General features: G+C 46.1%; 1 long non-coding RNA gene across 1 annotated transcript; it reads left to right on the top strand.

Moving 5' to 3' along the window:
- Positions 1-2,758: 2,758 nt before the first annotated feature.
- Positions 2,759-11,861, top strand: LOC148056284 (uncharacterized). Its single transcript, XR_015703391.1, has 4 exons — positions 2,759-2,854; positions 5,477-5,738; positions 10,875-11,065; positions 11,734-11,861. It is a non-coding gene; the product is annotated as an uncharacterized LOC148056284 (long non-coding RNA).
- The last annotated feature ends 4,738 nt before the right edge of the window (positions 11,862-16,599 follow it).

Raw genomic sequence — 16,599 nt, 5'->3', positions numbered from 1 at the left:
ATTTCTGGCTCCCCAGGTCTCATTCTCCCTTTCCAAATTCCTGCCTAGCTCTTCACCTTCCTGCCCCACAACAAGTCCTACGGTGTCCTCCTCTGGGGTCGGTGTCATGGAGGGCGGTGGGGAAAACGGGCTCACATTGCAGCACCCAACAGGGGTGATTTGAGAGTGGTTTGGCTGATGTCCTGCCTGTAATGTGCTCCTCTGATAGCGCTCTTTCACCGCATGGAAATCGGCATCCACAGAATTATTGTCTCTTTTTTTTTTTTAATCGCTCTCACACTGCATTTTGAAGAGGTTGTAATGAGATTAGCCCCCCTCATGGCTTTACAATATACATTTTTATCTGTGTGTATATATAGAACAGGCTTTTTAACTGCATAAAGGTGTCACAGTGAGGTTCAGGCCCTAATGTATGACATTATCTCCTCTGATGATTGCAGTCAGTACCAGGCTATGCATAGAAAAGTCTGTTAACTGGCGTGTGGCGGTTGCTTGCCAAAATGAGATGCACTCACCTGGTAAATGCAGGCAGCAGCCTGCTCCCCAAGCTCAGATCCTCAGGTGATGCAAACCAGTGTAGCTCTGCTAAAACCAGTGGAGCAGACGTACACCAGCTGGAAATCCAGCCCAGGTGTGGGCTAAGGTGATGCTGGATGGATGGGATTCCTCCTGCAGCCAAAGCTGCGAAAACTGGTTTTTACATCCACTCAGCAGATTTAAATGAGGCACTAGTGAAAATCGTGGAAGCTGCTGGACTTTATGCTGGATGACTTCTAGCTTGAACGTTTATGAAACTCTGGTTTCAACATAGTCATTCATGATATGGCCACGAATGGTTCTTTTGATCGGGTGATGTGAACAGGGAGAAAAGCTCCAGGCTTGTTCTGAGGATGCTGATGGGTTCAGGCTTGCAGGCAGATCCCAGGGGCCAGAAGGGTTTGGTCCCCCAGTCCGGACCTGAGCCCCTTGTCCTGCCGAGGCTGCTGGTGGCCCGCCCTCCCCTCAGCCCTGCCGGCTCTCGGGGCTCAGCATCTCCCCACACCAACATCCCCGCTGCCTGTAACAGGCCACTTGCAGGCAAGACAGCTCTCTGGTGTGCCTTATAAAAAATAAAACACCCTCCAAAGGCTAATTAGTGTCATGTAATTAAGAACCAAACCTAACCCTAGCAGTCACTAGTGGAATGTCACAGACAGGCTCTCCTGCAGGCTCTTACGACAGCTGCAAAACCCACCTGCCACAGAAAGGGTTCAATGCAGCCAAACCCTCTTTAGATATTAGGTCTAAAGTTTGCAGAGGGTGGTTTTTTTTATAGACAAGGAAAATTCAGAAGATGTTTTTTTTCTGCCTCCCAAAACAGTACGTTCTATGAAACCCTGGTTTCCCTCGTAGATAAATAAAGAATCTTTGCTCTGTTCCCCGGGGGCTTTGCAGAGTTTAGAGAAAAGGAAGCGTTATGTAGCAAAAGCAACACTTCAAAGAGGCCTGTGTGAGCACCAGGGAACACTGGGCTTGAGACATGAACAGTCACTCACTGAGGCTATTTCAAAGCAAATACAATAACTAATGGCACTGAAATATCACCTAAGAGGAGTGAATACTCGCACCTCTCAGGAGCTAAAAAGCTACCACCAAACCCTGAGGTAGGAAGGGATCAAGAGCAGAGGTCAAAATGGTCAAAAATGAGTTCACTGCTTCAGGTTTTGTTTAGAGCTCATCCAAACCATGGCAGGACAGGGGGGTAAGCACTCCTCAAGATTCAGTGTCTTCATCCCAAAGCTGAAAGTCTTAATTGTTAAAAAATATTGTCATTAAAACAGGAAAATGTAGTCATTAGGTTTTCTGGCAGAACAGATTCAACTGCTCTGGAAGAATGAAAATTACTAAAAATGCCGGGAAAGTTTTCTAGGTTTTTTCCCAGAAGTTTGGGGATAGTATTTTAAAAATCAAGGAAATCATGTGTATTATATTATTTCATTTGTTCAGAAAACCGTTTCAGTTCAAATGAAACCTTATCCACTTGCTAGAGGGATGTGGCATGCAAAATATTTATTACCCCCGTAATTTTTGAGCAGCCCTTGTTAGGGTTGTCAGCACAGGCCCAGGAGTGAAGAATACGGAAACTGCTTCTGTTTCAGATTTGAGGCACAACAGAAGAGCTTTTGTCCCCAAAAGATGGTCTACTTCCTCCAGCTCTACTAGCAGGTCTGAAAAAAAAAAAGAGCTCGCCTTCTGATGGAAATGATGGCATTTTCTAAATGATGCTGCACCTGTTTAACTGAGGGTGTGATATTTAAACCAATTAGTTCAATTTACAGAGGAAACCATGCCCTTACTCCTCTTTGAAATAGCTTGTTTTGATTTAATTAAGATTAAATCCTTATTAATACATTTATTAAAGGTTCTGACTGCCTGTATAACCCAAGCCAAGTCACTTCAGCCAGCTGCCCCATAAAGCCCAGCAGGAACTGCTGCCGGGCTGGGCAGTGGTTAATCCACCTCATCCCTAAACTTGTCTGACACTTGTTTGACTCAGTGTAACTTAAACTTCCAGGCTCTCATTCTCCCTTTTTTTTTTTCTCTCCTTGGTTAACTGGCGAGTGTCAAAGGGAAGATTCCCATGGAGCAGCACTAGCAGTGCCTGGAGCCAGCTGCGCTGCAATCGCACCCCCACGCAGCACAGCTGGATGTGGGGCAGCCCCTTAAATAAGGGCTGCAGCAGCCTGGGTTGGCACTATGAAGAGCTTAGAGCCACTAGGGCTGGGAGTAGAAACGCAGCAACCTCTGGAGTGGGCCAGGAAAGGACCCTGCACAAGTCTGATATTCTCTCATAAAACAGCATGAATGAGCCAAGGTAACGCCTGGGCAGGTTTCTGTCTTGGTAGGCTTGCCAAAGCAAGCTTCCCTTTGGTTTGCACTTCTACAGGACTTTGCATAAAGGGTTTCAAATCGTTTGCTCTCTTAGGAGGTGTCCCCTTCACTCTCTGAGATGTGTTGTGCCCTTGCAGGGGAGCAGTGACCTGCTCAGGCTCTGAGGAGCTTCTAGGAACCTGTGTTTGTGTATCAGATATCGAATCATTTGGGGAATGAATTGGATGTGATGGCTATTGTCTGTCTTTGAGTCTAACAGGTGAAAAATCACTCCAGGTGAAGGAACTATTGCAAATATTTGTTGTTTGTGTGACAGCCTAGCTATTGTGTTTTACAGCCAGGGAAACTGAGGCACAAAGAGCTTTACAGAAATAATGAGATGCTCCTTCCCAGGTTTGTTAGTAATTAATGATTCCTTATAATGCCTCTTGGAGCTCAGGAAGTGCTGCCAGGAATGAGAGTTGTAGAAAAAATATTCACGTGTTTTCTAAGGATTGCTGCTGAAAGCTAGAGCATACGTCAGGCCTCGTGAGTGCTGAAGCACAGTCGAGATAGCGTGGCAAGCTTCTTGGAGGATAAAACAATGCAAACCTATAATCCATGTTATGGGGTCATCTAAAGGACCAGTCATACCGAATATGATCAAAAATTAGATTTCTCTGGTGGAAAAAATTTGATCTGGCATTTTTCACAGTCTTGGTGTCTTTCCTTGAAAGACTCCTTTGTTCTGCAGGTCTTGGGATGAAATTAAATCATGGACCATGTAAATACTGACTTTTTTGACTGACTGGGAGCCAATCTTATATCCTGTAGCTACTTATGCCCCCTCCCCTGCATGCATACACTGTGTTAAACTTCTCCCCACCCTCCAAGCCGAGGAACATTAGAGGCATTTCATACTTCTCTGGAAACCTTGTGAGAGAAATTGGAAGGTGTGAAGGGCATCCTTATGGCTCTGGTGTGGGGCTTTATAAATATGGCAGCAACTTACGGACCTCGGGGGTTTGGATATTGTTGCAGCTGATGGAGTGAGTTCATGTGCAGTGTTTTGCCTCTGAATTGTTCAGGAACCATTTCTGACTCAGGGTTTTTAGTTGTAATTCTTCTTCAGACACTTTGGCTGGTAAGTTGCTGTCGATGGGCGGTTCATGACGTCCTCTGCCAGTGCTCAGTGCTTGTAACTCAGTTGTATGTGGTCTGGGACTGGTCACCCAAGTCATACAGGGTCACTCTTACTTCCACGTTGTTTTAAATTAGGGAGCAATGAGTAACAGACTACGAAATTTGGGGTGAATACTAATTCATGCTGACTTGTGTGAAGCTTTTGGGAACTGCAAACATTTCCCAAATGCCCTGTGGTTTTCCAAATGCTCATGAGTCACAGCAAACCACTTTCATTCACAAAAATATTTACAGGATTGGGTTTTTAACTATTTAATCAGCTCTGCAAGGGCTGGAATTCTGTTTTCTGACTGAAGTTGCTGGAAATATTCACACTAATTTCACTGGGATGTGGATCTGGCCTAAGTTACTATAACAACATGTAATTACATACAAATATAAAAAATGCGAAGTGCGTTAACTCAGAACCTTCCAAAATTAAAAGCAAATGCTCAATTAAGATGAAAAAAGACCTGGCCTGAATTTTGCCTGCGAGACCCTCAAGCCAATGTAGTTCTGGCTATGGATGTATCTTTTCCTGCGACAGAGGAACATTTTATGTTGGGTGGATTTTTTTTTCTTTCCCATCCCCAATAGGATCTGCTGGAAATTGTTCAAGGGATTGGGATTTGGGAATAAGTCTCAGGGGAGATGGATTAGCAGGCAGTGAGTTGGTGAGAAGGTCAAAAAGACAATATATTGCATTACTTTATGCACGCTGCCATTCTCAGCTGTATATCTCCATATATATCTATTATACAGCAGTGTATTTTATTTTTTATATATATGTATTTCTGCTTCAGAAACACTCTCCTCTTGCGTGGCTATACACATCTTTCATCAGTCTCTGTCTATGAACCTCTATAACAACAGATGACTACAGACAATCACTGATATTGAATATTTGGGATTTTTTTGGGGGTTCGAATGCCACAGCTGAGCTCTGGTGAGGCAGATGCAGACAGAGGAAGGGTAACTCTATGAACTACTAAGGTTGTGCCACCCTTGCACTAGCCTCCAGCGCAGGCGAGCGGTGATGCTGCTGGTCCCTGTGCGGGGTGATGTTCTGTGCCAGGGCTTGGGCGGGGGAGGGACTGAGCTGTCTGCCTGCAGGAAGGGTTAGTGCGGGCTTTGGTGCCTTAAATCCCCGGAGTAATCAAGGCCTGACACACGATTGCAGACAGCAATTGTGCCGAGGGAAAGTGCCTCGCTTGTCACTACAAGGCAGTTCATTGTCACCCTGTCAGGCTGTGCAGGGGCTGCTGTCCTCTGTCCAAATCCTCGCCTGGTGCTGCAGCAGAAAAGCTCATCCCGTTTGGGCAAACAGCAAGCTCATGAGCTTTGTTTTATTGAAACCATCAGGCTTGGCTAAAATCTCTGGTCTCAGAGCAAAGCCAATGACTTCATCCTTGGAGCTGCCTCCATGTAACCTTTGCTTTCACAGATCTATTAGGAAGCTCCCCGGGAGGGAAAGCCCAGCTGCCAAATAAATCATACCTTCCCGGCAGAGGTGTGAAATGCTCAACAGGAACCTGAGCTGCCTGGAAGGGGAGAGACGGGAGATCTTCTGCAGAGATTTTTCAAGCTTGTTCAGGCGCCAGCAGGGCCAGATCCTCTGTCGGAGTGCGTTGATGTAAATGCACCAGTTCCTGTGGACTTTTGTTGCTCTATTCCCAGTGAGGATTTGGCCAGAGCCTGCATGTGTGGTAGGTAGGAAGGAGCCTGCAGTCAACTGTGGGACTTTTTATTTTTCTTTCTAATTAAAAGCAGATATATTTTTTTAAAACATTTGTGGTGGGAAACTATAATTTAGTTTTAGAATTTCCCATTTAATACTCCCCTAATGCCTGTGAAAAGCTTTGAGTTGCAGTTCATGATTTGAATCTTTATAGGCAATTAGCTGGAGAAGGACCTGGGGAAACACAAGTGTAGATTTGCAGACCTTGGGGTAGGATGGTGTGGGGAAGAGAAAACCTACAAATTGAGAAACTTTGCTATAAGGCAGAGGGGAGAAAAGCCTTCGTTATCTCATTTCTTTAAAGATGCTTGAGCATCAATGTTGCGTGACCCAGGGGTCATGTCACAACCCATAATTCAGACTTGGTTGGACCAGAAGCCAGATTTCCATATGTGTATCATCTTTGTAGCACACATCTCCTCATGTCCTTTGCACTTCATCTGCCGGATCTAACAGAGCCTACACTGAGAAAAGGGACCGGGGGACTCGAGACTCCTCTCCAATCCCTGCCTTTGCAGTCCAGCCTCAGCAAGAAGAGCATTTGTTGCGAGGGTGATGCCACCTGCCAGAAGGTGCTGTTTAAAGGCCTCCTTTCTGGAGGACAGAGTGGGGTTTAAATCCCTGTTGCTGTGCCTGCAAAAGAGCAGGGACTTGGCTGGAATTACAGGTGTTGTTCTAGATCTGTCTCCTCCTGAGAGGAGACTGGGGGAGGAAAAATGAGATGTGAAACTCATCTTATTTGTGCATCATTCAAGACTAATTTCAGAGGGGTTTGGACAGTGGGATGAGACTTTCAGCCTTGGGGCCTCTATTTAAACTAGACCAGTTTTTTTGCATAAGAACGTAGATGTTGCTGGATCAGGTTTCTGGTCCAGGTTTTTTCCTTGAAGACTTGCAATCTCCACCTACTTCAGAAGACAACATGAAAATGGAATAATCTGATTCCATGAATTATTGTTTTTTATATCCCTCACCCCAGATCCAGTGAAGACTTTATTGCTTTTGTATCAAAAATGAGAACAACAACTGGCTCCCACAGTTTTCACTGGCTCAGATGCTTCACCTCTGTGAACTGTCAGTCCTAAAACCTTTCCCATCCTTTGAGCTTTCTCCATGCCTGGTTTTGCCCATTTTTCTATGAGCTCCTGCTGCTGCAATGGCAGAAAATGAACCGGGGGCTTGTGTTTAATTCTTCAAAGGAAGGTATTTCAGTCTACCTAGCTGTGATCCAAAAGTACTTACAGTGCCCAAAGACTGCAAATGAGAGGTGAACAAGGAGAAAGAAAGGGTTATCTATGCTGTTGAACATAAGTAAAACTAGTAGGTAGTTGGGCAGGTCAACATGATGTCTGTTTTGGCATTAGAGACTTGATGCCGAAGCTACAACCATCTCCAATGACTTTGTGTGCAACTCCTGTCAGGGGTGGGAGGTTGGGATGCCCCCAGCACTGCAGCAGATGCTTGCTGATTAACGGCACCCAGGTGAAATCAAGGCTACCTGAGATGGTCCATACGCTCTTCATCAACCTGCAGCTGTTTTGCAATGCATGTCTCGCAGCAACAATAGGAGCAACATGGACATATTCTCACAGCTGAAATGGTGACTTGTCCTGCTGTTCATAGGCCTTCCTTGCAAGTCTGCTGTACAAAGCTTCCCATTTATGTGCTGTGGTCATGCTGTCAAAGTATAAGTGATCACTTTCATACTTATTGAGCTGCATGGTCACCAAGGTGTAATATCTGATGGGCAACAGATGTCTGCTTTCTTCCAGGGTTTACAGCATTGTATTATTGCTGTTATTTGCTCTGGCTCCATGCTGCCAGGGAGTGGAGGAGGGGCAAGTACTAATGCTGCCTGCTGAATGAATGGCACCTACAGTCTTCCTTTTGCTTGGAGAGGTCTGTTTTAAGTGCTTGGATAATTCCCAGTGCTCACAGGTCCAGCATATCTCCTCAGAAATGAAATCTCATCTCCTGCAGTGGAAATTTCTGGCTTATTCAGATAGCCTTTATCCAAACACAGCAGTGTTCAGCTAAGGGAGACTTCTTGTGTTTCTCAAATGTCCCTGTGCCTGCACAATGCTACAGAAGATAAAGCAACCTGTGAGTAAGATGAGGACCATGTCTTCTGAGCAAGCGTCTCATGAATATGATATGCTTTACCTTTGCATTGGCTGGCTGTGCTCAGGGACCAAGCAGGGAGTTGTGCCTCCCATGGTGTTCAGCAGCAGTTCATGCACAGAGTTTGGTTTAGCTTGCTTGATGGAGACAGTGAGATGGTGCCTCTGACTCTGCTCTAGTGCTGCTGCATCCTTTTTGCTTTTGAAAAAGTGCTGTGCAGCCTTAAACTTCCACTTCGATACCCTCCAGGAAGCCTGGTTTAATGCCTCATCTGAAGGACACGCTATGAGTCACTAAAAACATTTTTTAAAAGTCTGGAGGTGACCTATGGGACTCCAGGAGACTGATTCCTGTGTAGCAGCAAGCAGCCAGTAGCCAGTTTGTACCTGCCACCTCTGAGCTGACAAGCCTCTTGAAACAGCGGTTCTGCCCTCTGCAGACTTGGCTAATCCTGAGCTTTTTCAGCGAGCTCCCAGGGGAGCTGCTGGGAAGTGAGCTATGGGGACAGTCATGGTTCAGACAGCCTAAATTCAAGCCAGACCCTGAGCCAAATGCTTCCTGCTGACTGCTCTTAAGCAGCCCCTGGTCAGCACTTTAAGCTCCTTGCCCCATGCTCCAGAAGTGTTGAACTCTCTGCTCTCTGTGACGGCCCTCTGTGCACAGAAAGCATTTGAGCTGCCTGCAGCAGGACCCACAATCTGCTGACAGGGCAGCTGGGGAAAGACTGGAGACTCATTGCCTGGCCTCCCTCGCTCTAGGTAGGTCACAGACCTGATCTGCTGCTGCAGATGGCCACCTGAGTGCTCCCTGTATTGGTGTGACCAAGGCACAATCCAAGCGTCTCCAGCAGAGCTGCACTGGAGGTGGCTTGGTCCCTTTCTATATAGTTACTGCTGGGATCGCAGCTGACAGACCAGCTTTAAGAACTCCTCTGCCCTTTACTCTGGGTGCTGTGACACCTGGGATCTTGCACCCATCAGTGGCTCAGCTGGTGGCTCTCCCTCTTGCTGGGCTCAGCCCCTCACCTGGAATTCCCTGTCCCCTCCCCAGCCCTACCACCCAGAGAGTTATCAGCATGGCCCTGACGCAAGGAATAAGTCAACATTTCCTGCCACTTTGCTATATGGCAAGCCACAGACAGTTTATTTTGGCAGGAATTTGGGCTTTAAAACCTCCAGAAGACTGAGGCCATCACAAAAGATCTATCCCCCTCCTACAGTGCATGATTTGGTCATTAGAGCTAGAGGACAGAAAAAGAAATGCCAGCTCAGGGATGTAATTTGGCTCCATGGAGATACCCAAGCCTTATCTGTGCTAATACTTGTAGGAATAGGTATTAAATTGGCTCATGTAGACACAGCCCTGAAGGGCAAGAAAACAACTTCACATCTCTTCTTTTTAACCTCTTTCTTTTCAAGTCAACCTTTTTTCAGACTTTAGGTGTAGTGTGTCTTTACTGCTGTTTATGTTATGCTGTTGCCTGGAGGTCCTCGCTTGCATGGTAGCCTGCTATGCCAAGAGCCATGCGCACGTTTGGGGAGGGAGACCCACAGGGAAGAGTTTAAAATCTGTGTAGACACAACAGGAAAAGGCAGCATTTCCTCATTTTGCAAAGTGAGGGGCTGGCTTGGGGTTGCAGGGAGTTAAATTCAGATGGGACATGGCTGTGGTCCCCAGTGCTCCTCTCTGTGGAGAGCTCTGTTTGGTGGTAGGACTTGCTGCGTGAGAAGTGGCCCCCGAACCACTCTAATATGTGACCAATGCATGCATCTACCTCCCTGCTAGTACTAGGTTACTTTAACAGACCTGGCTATAAAATGCCTGACTTAATCCACCTGTGTTTCTGGAGTAGCATCTCAGGGCAGAAAGAAAAGGCCTGCTTGTGTGATCAGTGGCCAGAGACAGAATATGAACCTGCCTCTCCTGAAGCAAAATCTGGTATTTTGCTGCAAAAATCTCAGGAAACAGCTTTTCCAATCCAGTGCGTTCATCTCTGCTGCAATCTGTTCAGGGAGAGGCATCCACACCTTCTGCCTGGCAGCTGGGTCTCATCCTGCTACGGAGCAGCAATGCTCTGCCTTCATTATTTTTCAAGATGAAAAGGCTTTTATGCAGTCTTTCTGACTAACAGGTTACCACGTCACAAACTCTTGTCATCATCCAAGTTAGCCTTTGAAAAGCCAAACGCTTTGCCCTTTGTCTTTGTAGGTAAAACAAAAAGAAGTGGCATCTTTCTGCAACCTCTGGAAGAAAAGACTCCATGGGTTGCTGAGGTGCTGTTCGAGTGGCATCTCAGATGAGAGCTTTCTTGCAAGCCTGGCTCCCCAGTGGTTTGGGAGCTGTGCATCTGATCAAGCTCTCTGCAGCATCAGATTAATACTGTCAAACACAATGAAGGGAGGAAAAAGATCACTGAGTCAATAGGGGTGAGCTGGATCAAGCCAAGTCCAATTCAGGAGATGAGCGTGCCTGTCTCATGGTCGTCTTTTTGCATTTTATGTGCCATTTAAAACTGCACTATTCAAATCCCGTTTCTTCCACAGTCCCCTCTTAGCAGGAGAAATGGGCCCCAGCTCCTTTGGTCGCATCCAGGGCTGAACGTGCATCCATGTTACAAAGGCATTTGCATCCGGAGTTGTGTTGTGCCCAGATTAGAAGGTCTCCAAAGCACGAAAGTCTCTCAGTCGCTCTTCTAGGTTGGGCCCATTTCCAAGGTAAATGCAAGTATTTGCAGACAAGCTGTGGAAATGAATGCCTTACCCACTCTGGGGAAGAGGAGAGAGGTCTGGAGAAATATTATTACAAATTCCTGGCTTCAATGACTATTCTTGTCTCTTCCAGGGGCTGTACCCCCAGCAGGACAGCACTGGCTGATTTCAGTGGTGCATTAACAGCAAGACTAGTATGTCAGCCATTCTTCCCAGCAGGACTTTATTCTGAAGGACCTTTCTTTTAATTGCTGCCTTTCCATTTTTGGTGCCAGCTTACCGAGTGAACAATGGACTGTGGGAAACCTTGGGCTATCCTGTCCCTGCTGTGCATTGGCTGAAAGAAAATTTGCGCACCTGACCTGCCCCTGCTTAACAACGTGACCGGGGAAGAGCTGTTTGCTCCTTGTTAGGACAGCAGAGCTCTCCTGATGGCTTGGAGCAAGGATGAAGGATCCCAGAAAAGGTGTAGTCATAATCTTTGCTTCTAAATGCAATCCCCTTTTCAACCCACATGTGGAACCAGCTCACATAGAGATGTGGCCAAGCAGATCTTTTGCTCCCTACATCTGAAAGACAAATCTTTCAGAGCAGTGAATGGGCCATATGTATTTCCTTCCTTATCTCTTAGCCCTCCATGACTTAGGGATCACTACATAATCTTGGATGAGCCTTTGTTTGAAAGGTTTTCCCACATTTTACCCTTCAAAAAATTAAAATCATTCAGTTGGATTTTTTGGTAACTCTTAGATTATCATGAGAGATCCTGGAAGTCACTCCAACAGCAACAGGTTTGGTTGCTTCTCCTGCAATGAAGTCTGAATAAATAACCTCTGATGTTAGTGCATACGGCATATCAAAGTGATTTGGCCTGGTCTGTGAAATATATTCTGTATTAATCCCCCATTTATCTGTAAACTAGGTGAAAAAGCATACACAAACACACAAACTATTTGATGTTTTTCCTCCAAAGCAAAAAACCTGTCTCCATGGTCCTATTATCTCCTCTTATTAAGTATGTTTTCATGCTGTGCTTTTTTTTGTGCCCACAGTCAATAACAATTTAAATGATACTCTTTGATGCCCTTTGTTCACATCATTTATTTCCATCTCTTTATCTGATTTTGCCAACAGGACCTAATTTGAAAGAGGCTGCAGTTCAGCGGCAGGAGGGATTTAAACACTGCTAAGACTGACATTTTCCCTCATCTCACATCCCGTGGGGTACCTGATTGCAAATTTATAATACACCAGAGGTCTTGCCATCACAAGATACAGACTTACGGTAACAGCAACTAATTTAAAAAAGATCTCCAGCGCATCAGTGTCTGGGGCTGGTTTACACAGACTAATTAATCCTTATTTGACCTGAATTAACTCTTAATCTGTGTGAAATGAAAAAGCTTTATTGGGATACAGAAAATTTTAAAAGATAGAAAATCTTTTCCGAACAGGAGGTTTTTGCAGCTGGGTGACTTGTGGATTAAAATACTTGTTGGCTGCTGCTGTAGAAAATTAGCTATTTCATTTTTTCTATTCCTACCCCCTGTTACTAACCAGAAAATACAGGAGAGGGGCAGAAGATTTTTTGCCACTAGCAGTTGCTGTCACTTGGTAAGTGGTGCAGAAGCAGAGCAGAACAGTCGTCCCTGCTGTTTCCCAACGATATCTTGGGTTTATCAAAGAAATCTGCAGGATGGCACAAGGGAGAAAGATCATTTTGGAGCAGATGTTCCCCTGGGGTGTCCTCAGATTGCACAGTCTCCAGGTAAGAGATGGCTTCTCTGCTTCTTGGGAGCAGTCGCCTTAGCAAGGACTGCAGACAAGAGCACTATGTAGATACGGAAGGATCACAGTTGATGGTCCCTATATAGCCTGCTGAAAAGCAGGGAGATGTCCCCACCTGTCCCTTATCTTTGTGACAGGGGGACTCGTAGAGGTTGGAAAAAAACCCAAACTTTCAGGCTCAAAGTTGCTCCATGAGGTTTGATAAAGGACAAGCTCAATCAGATGTCCTCTCACACCTCGGAGGACTCTGCCAGAGCACAGGAGAAGCAAATGGCTCATCCAAGATGATAGCAAGAATGTGAACGGATGAACATATCCCTGGCCACAGTACACCCTGATGCAGGGGTTACGGGGGATGTGCTGGGTTGGAAGTGAGGAGTGGAGACCAGAGCTGGAGCCAGGACAAGTTAAGGCCACCCTGAATGTAAGCAAATTTTCACTGCTGAGCCCTGAGGGGGAAACTTGTTGGGCATTCATGGACACATTAAGGGCTATCTGGGGCTTTGGGAAGCTGTAGAAAAAAATTAATGGGTGGAGAAGTTTGGACCTGCAGATGTAACCTGGCATTTTGGTTAGGTTTTGTGGTGTGCTGTGCCAAATGCTCCTGCCTGTGGAGATGGAGGCTCCCTCAGAGCTCATCCCTGTTTTCATAGAATCGTTCAGGTTGGAAAAGACCCTTAAGACCATCAAGTCCAACCGTTAACCCAGCACTGCCAAGCCCACCACTAAACCGTGTCCCTAAGCACCACATCTACCTGTCTTTTAAATCCCTCCAGGGATGGGGACTCAACCACTGCCCTGGGCAGCCTGTGCCAGGGCCTGACTGCCCTTTCGGTGAAGAAGTTTTTCCTAATATCCAACCTAAACCTCCCCTGGCGCAGCTTGAGGCCGTTTCCTCTCGTCCCATCACTTGCCACTGGGGAGAAGAGACCGACCCCCCCCGGCTCCAGCCTCCTTTCAGGCAGTTGCAGAGAGCGATGAGGGCTCCCCTCAGCCTCCTCTTCTCCAGGCTGAGCACCCCCAGCTCCCTCAGCCGCTCCTCACCAGCCTTGTGCTCCAGACCCTTCCCCAGCTTCTTTGCCGTTCTCTGGACACGCTCCAGCCCCTCCATGTCCTTCTTGGAGTGAGGGGCCCAAAACTGAACACAGGATTTGAGGCGCAGCCTCACCAGTGCTGAGTACAAAAGTTTTGCTCTTGTCTGTACATCACTGTGCAAAGACAGTCAAGAGATGCTTGGGGGAGACCAGAATACTCTCCGTAATGTGGTGATGAGCCAATTGGGTCAAGTGAGACAACTCTCTCAGTGCCAGGAAGGCAGCAACTTACCTTTTTCCTTTGTTCTTGACACACTTTTTTTTTTTCCCCCCCAAGCCTGCTTACCTGTTATTTACTCTGTTTGAAACTCCAGCCAATACAGGACCACCACACCTTGCATAAATACCTAACACAAAGGGCAAGATCCTTATCTCCAATTCCTGAGGTGTGGACCTGTCCAAAGTCTACTTGAGGCAGAAGCCTGGTGTAAGCCCCAGCCCCCTGTATAGCAGGACCTTCCCTGCCTTCCCCACTGACGTGGCTGTGAATGCCATTATTATTGCATTAAGTGTCCACTGCCCCAGCCACAGCAGAGAGGCGTTTCAAAAGATGCTACCACATTGCGCAGAATAGATGTCACCCTCTCAAATCAGCAAGCTGTCGAAGGTTTGAGGTAACCATTTAAAGGTTATCCGGTGCTGCTCGTATCTCTTATTTTCAATTACCCCCACTTGTTGGCTTTGAAGTCTTTAGTATGGAAAATAAATCATAGCTCAATGTGCTGTTCCATCATTCAGTAATGCCTGATGTGACAGTCTCAGAAGATCACAAGATTATAGTGATAACGGTCTGGTTTTAAAATGTTTATCATTTCCCAGTTGGATCTTTGACCTCGGACTGCATTAATGCTGTGCTATTTTTAGGTCTAATGCCAATCTCTGTCTTGCAACATATCATCATTTTAATGCCTGATTTACACTTTGAATTATGGTAATTTATTGTAATAGCGTGATTTGACCTTTTCGGTATTTCCTATTTTTGTTGGCTAGATGTTTCGTCCCTTTCCCCAGAGGTTAGTGGGACTTTGCGGGGAGCGGAGGAGGCGAGCAAGCCTATCAAAGCACGCAGCGCTGGAAAGGGCAAAATGCAAGAGCATCCTGCTAATTCAGGGACTGGGGATCGCATGGAAATTTAAAGGTGATGTTTGTGACAAATGCCACGCCAAGAACAGAGATGACATGTTGTCAGCCTTAGAGATGAAAGGGCATCTTCGGGAGTGGCTGAAGCAATGTCCGTGAACCTCCACGTGCAAAGCGGGGCTTTGGAAGGGCTTATTGTGCCTGCGTAGTGCCAGCTTGCGTCTCGCCAGCATGGAGTTTGCCGTCACAGTTTGAAGCTGGTATTTATGGTTCCAGCACGGTGAAATGCCCTTGAGAGTGGATGGGTCTGTTTTTAGAGGAAATCAGCTTTGGGAATTGAAGTGTGCCCTGACGAGGGAGCAGAAATTTAAAAGGCCAAGATGGAAAGTGAAAATATAATCCTAATTGTTTCCCCTTATATTGCCCTCTGCCCAGAAACACTACTTCCCTAAGGTAGGATTTGCAGGCATACAATGAGAAAAGAAAGTGATAGCTTACTATTAAAAAAAAAAAAGAAGAAGAAAGAAAACCCAGAAACACTAAAATAATCCCCTACAACAAAAAGCTTTGATAAAAGCAAAGCTGAGCCCGAGGGTGATGCTGCTTCTTCACCCTATTCTTCAGTATTGAGTTTGTTCCAGAAGACCCAGCCTTTCCTTTCTGTTTTGGAGTGGGTTTTGTTTGGTGTGTTTTGTTTTTGTTTTTTTTTTAAGGACTGCCCTTCGGCAATCCTTTTGAAATAAGTATTTGTGCCTGGCTCTGGAAAGGGAACAGCGAAAGCAAGCAGTCAGCTCTTCTAATGGCCATGTTGCCTTTCTGGGAGCAGCATCTTCAGTCTTTGCTCTCAAGGAGTGGGAAAGCATGCAGAGTCGGGCTGGGACCTGAGCCCTCCAGGAGGCATTTTGAAACTTTTGCTAATAAGGGCTCAGACAAATATGGATCTAATCTTACCCCAGAGGGGTGGTGGTTGCTGTTACGAAGCTTTGATGGGAAACAAGTACAGAAAAATAGAGGCAAAGCAGGTACTGAGAATTTCTTGCCCTAAAAGTGAGGGAAAGGTGCTACTGAAGAAGGTACTGCAAGCAGAATAGGTTGGGAACACCATGGGACTGGACCCATCTCCTTGGGTTTGTACAGCTCCTAGCACTATTAGTATCTCGTACCTCCCTTGGGTACTTCTGCTGCACCGATCATGAATTACAGAAGCATGAATTTTGTGCAAAACCAGATGCAAAGCTAATAAATGTGCCTGGAGAAGGCATGATGCCAGCTTGGTCCTGCCTAAATGTGCAGGCTGAGGGACTGCAACAGCCAGGACTGCAGCCGGTGCATGAAGCGTCCTGGTGCTGCTGCCTGCTGCGGTGCAGCGTTATTGCCCCCGAGGCAGCAGATGTAAGACAGTGTGATGGATTAACAGTGACATTAAGGGAGACCATAAAATGTATATCGTGCATATATGAAATTGTATTTTCAGGTGATTTGTTTTCTCTTGAGCCATCCAACTCATCTCCACTGAAGAGTTAATTTATGGCGTTTATGCAAAGTGATTGGTCCAGGGCAGGAGAGGGGTGTAGTTTCCTAGTAAAAGGTCTCCCTTCAGCTTTAGCTGGTGGACACGTAATTCTTCTTGCTCTGTGTCTGTAGCAGGTGTTTTATAACAGGCAAACATCTATCCCTTCCCATTCATCCCAAAGGCCATTTCCATTACCCCTTGGTTGGGTTGACTAGAAATAATAAAGCTTCCTTGTGTTGAGCTTCAGTAAAATACTCTGAGTAGCTCATACGAGATGACTTACTCCTAACACCAGTGAGCACTTTGTGTACCTCACAGACTATGTTTTATTTCATTGTCTCTAATGGGACTGCACTCCCAGAGGCTGAATTTGTCCTGTGGCTTTTCCCAGCCAGCTTGCACATGACAGTTACACAGGGCTTGGGCTTTAGCTGACACTTTTCAACAAGTCATGCCCCAAGTTGCATCACTGGTAGGAGTTGAGTGCCTCTGAGGCTTCTGCCCTCCATCAAATCTGGTTAAAAT

This window comes from Nipponia nippon, unplaced genomic scaffold (genome assembly GCF_047370975.1).
Source record: "Nipponia nippon isolate SJK-2023a ecotype South Korea unplaced genomic scaffold, ASM4737097v1 scaffold_15, whole genome shotgun sequence".
Classification (NCBI taxonomy): domain Eukaryota; kingdom Metazoa; phylum Chordata; class Aves; order Pelecaniformes; family Threskiornithidae; genus Nipponia; species Nipponia nippon.
The sequence above is the reverse complement of the archived record's forward strand: the minus strand, read 5'-3'. Positions and strand labels throughout refer to the sequence as shown.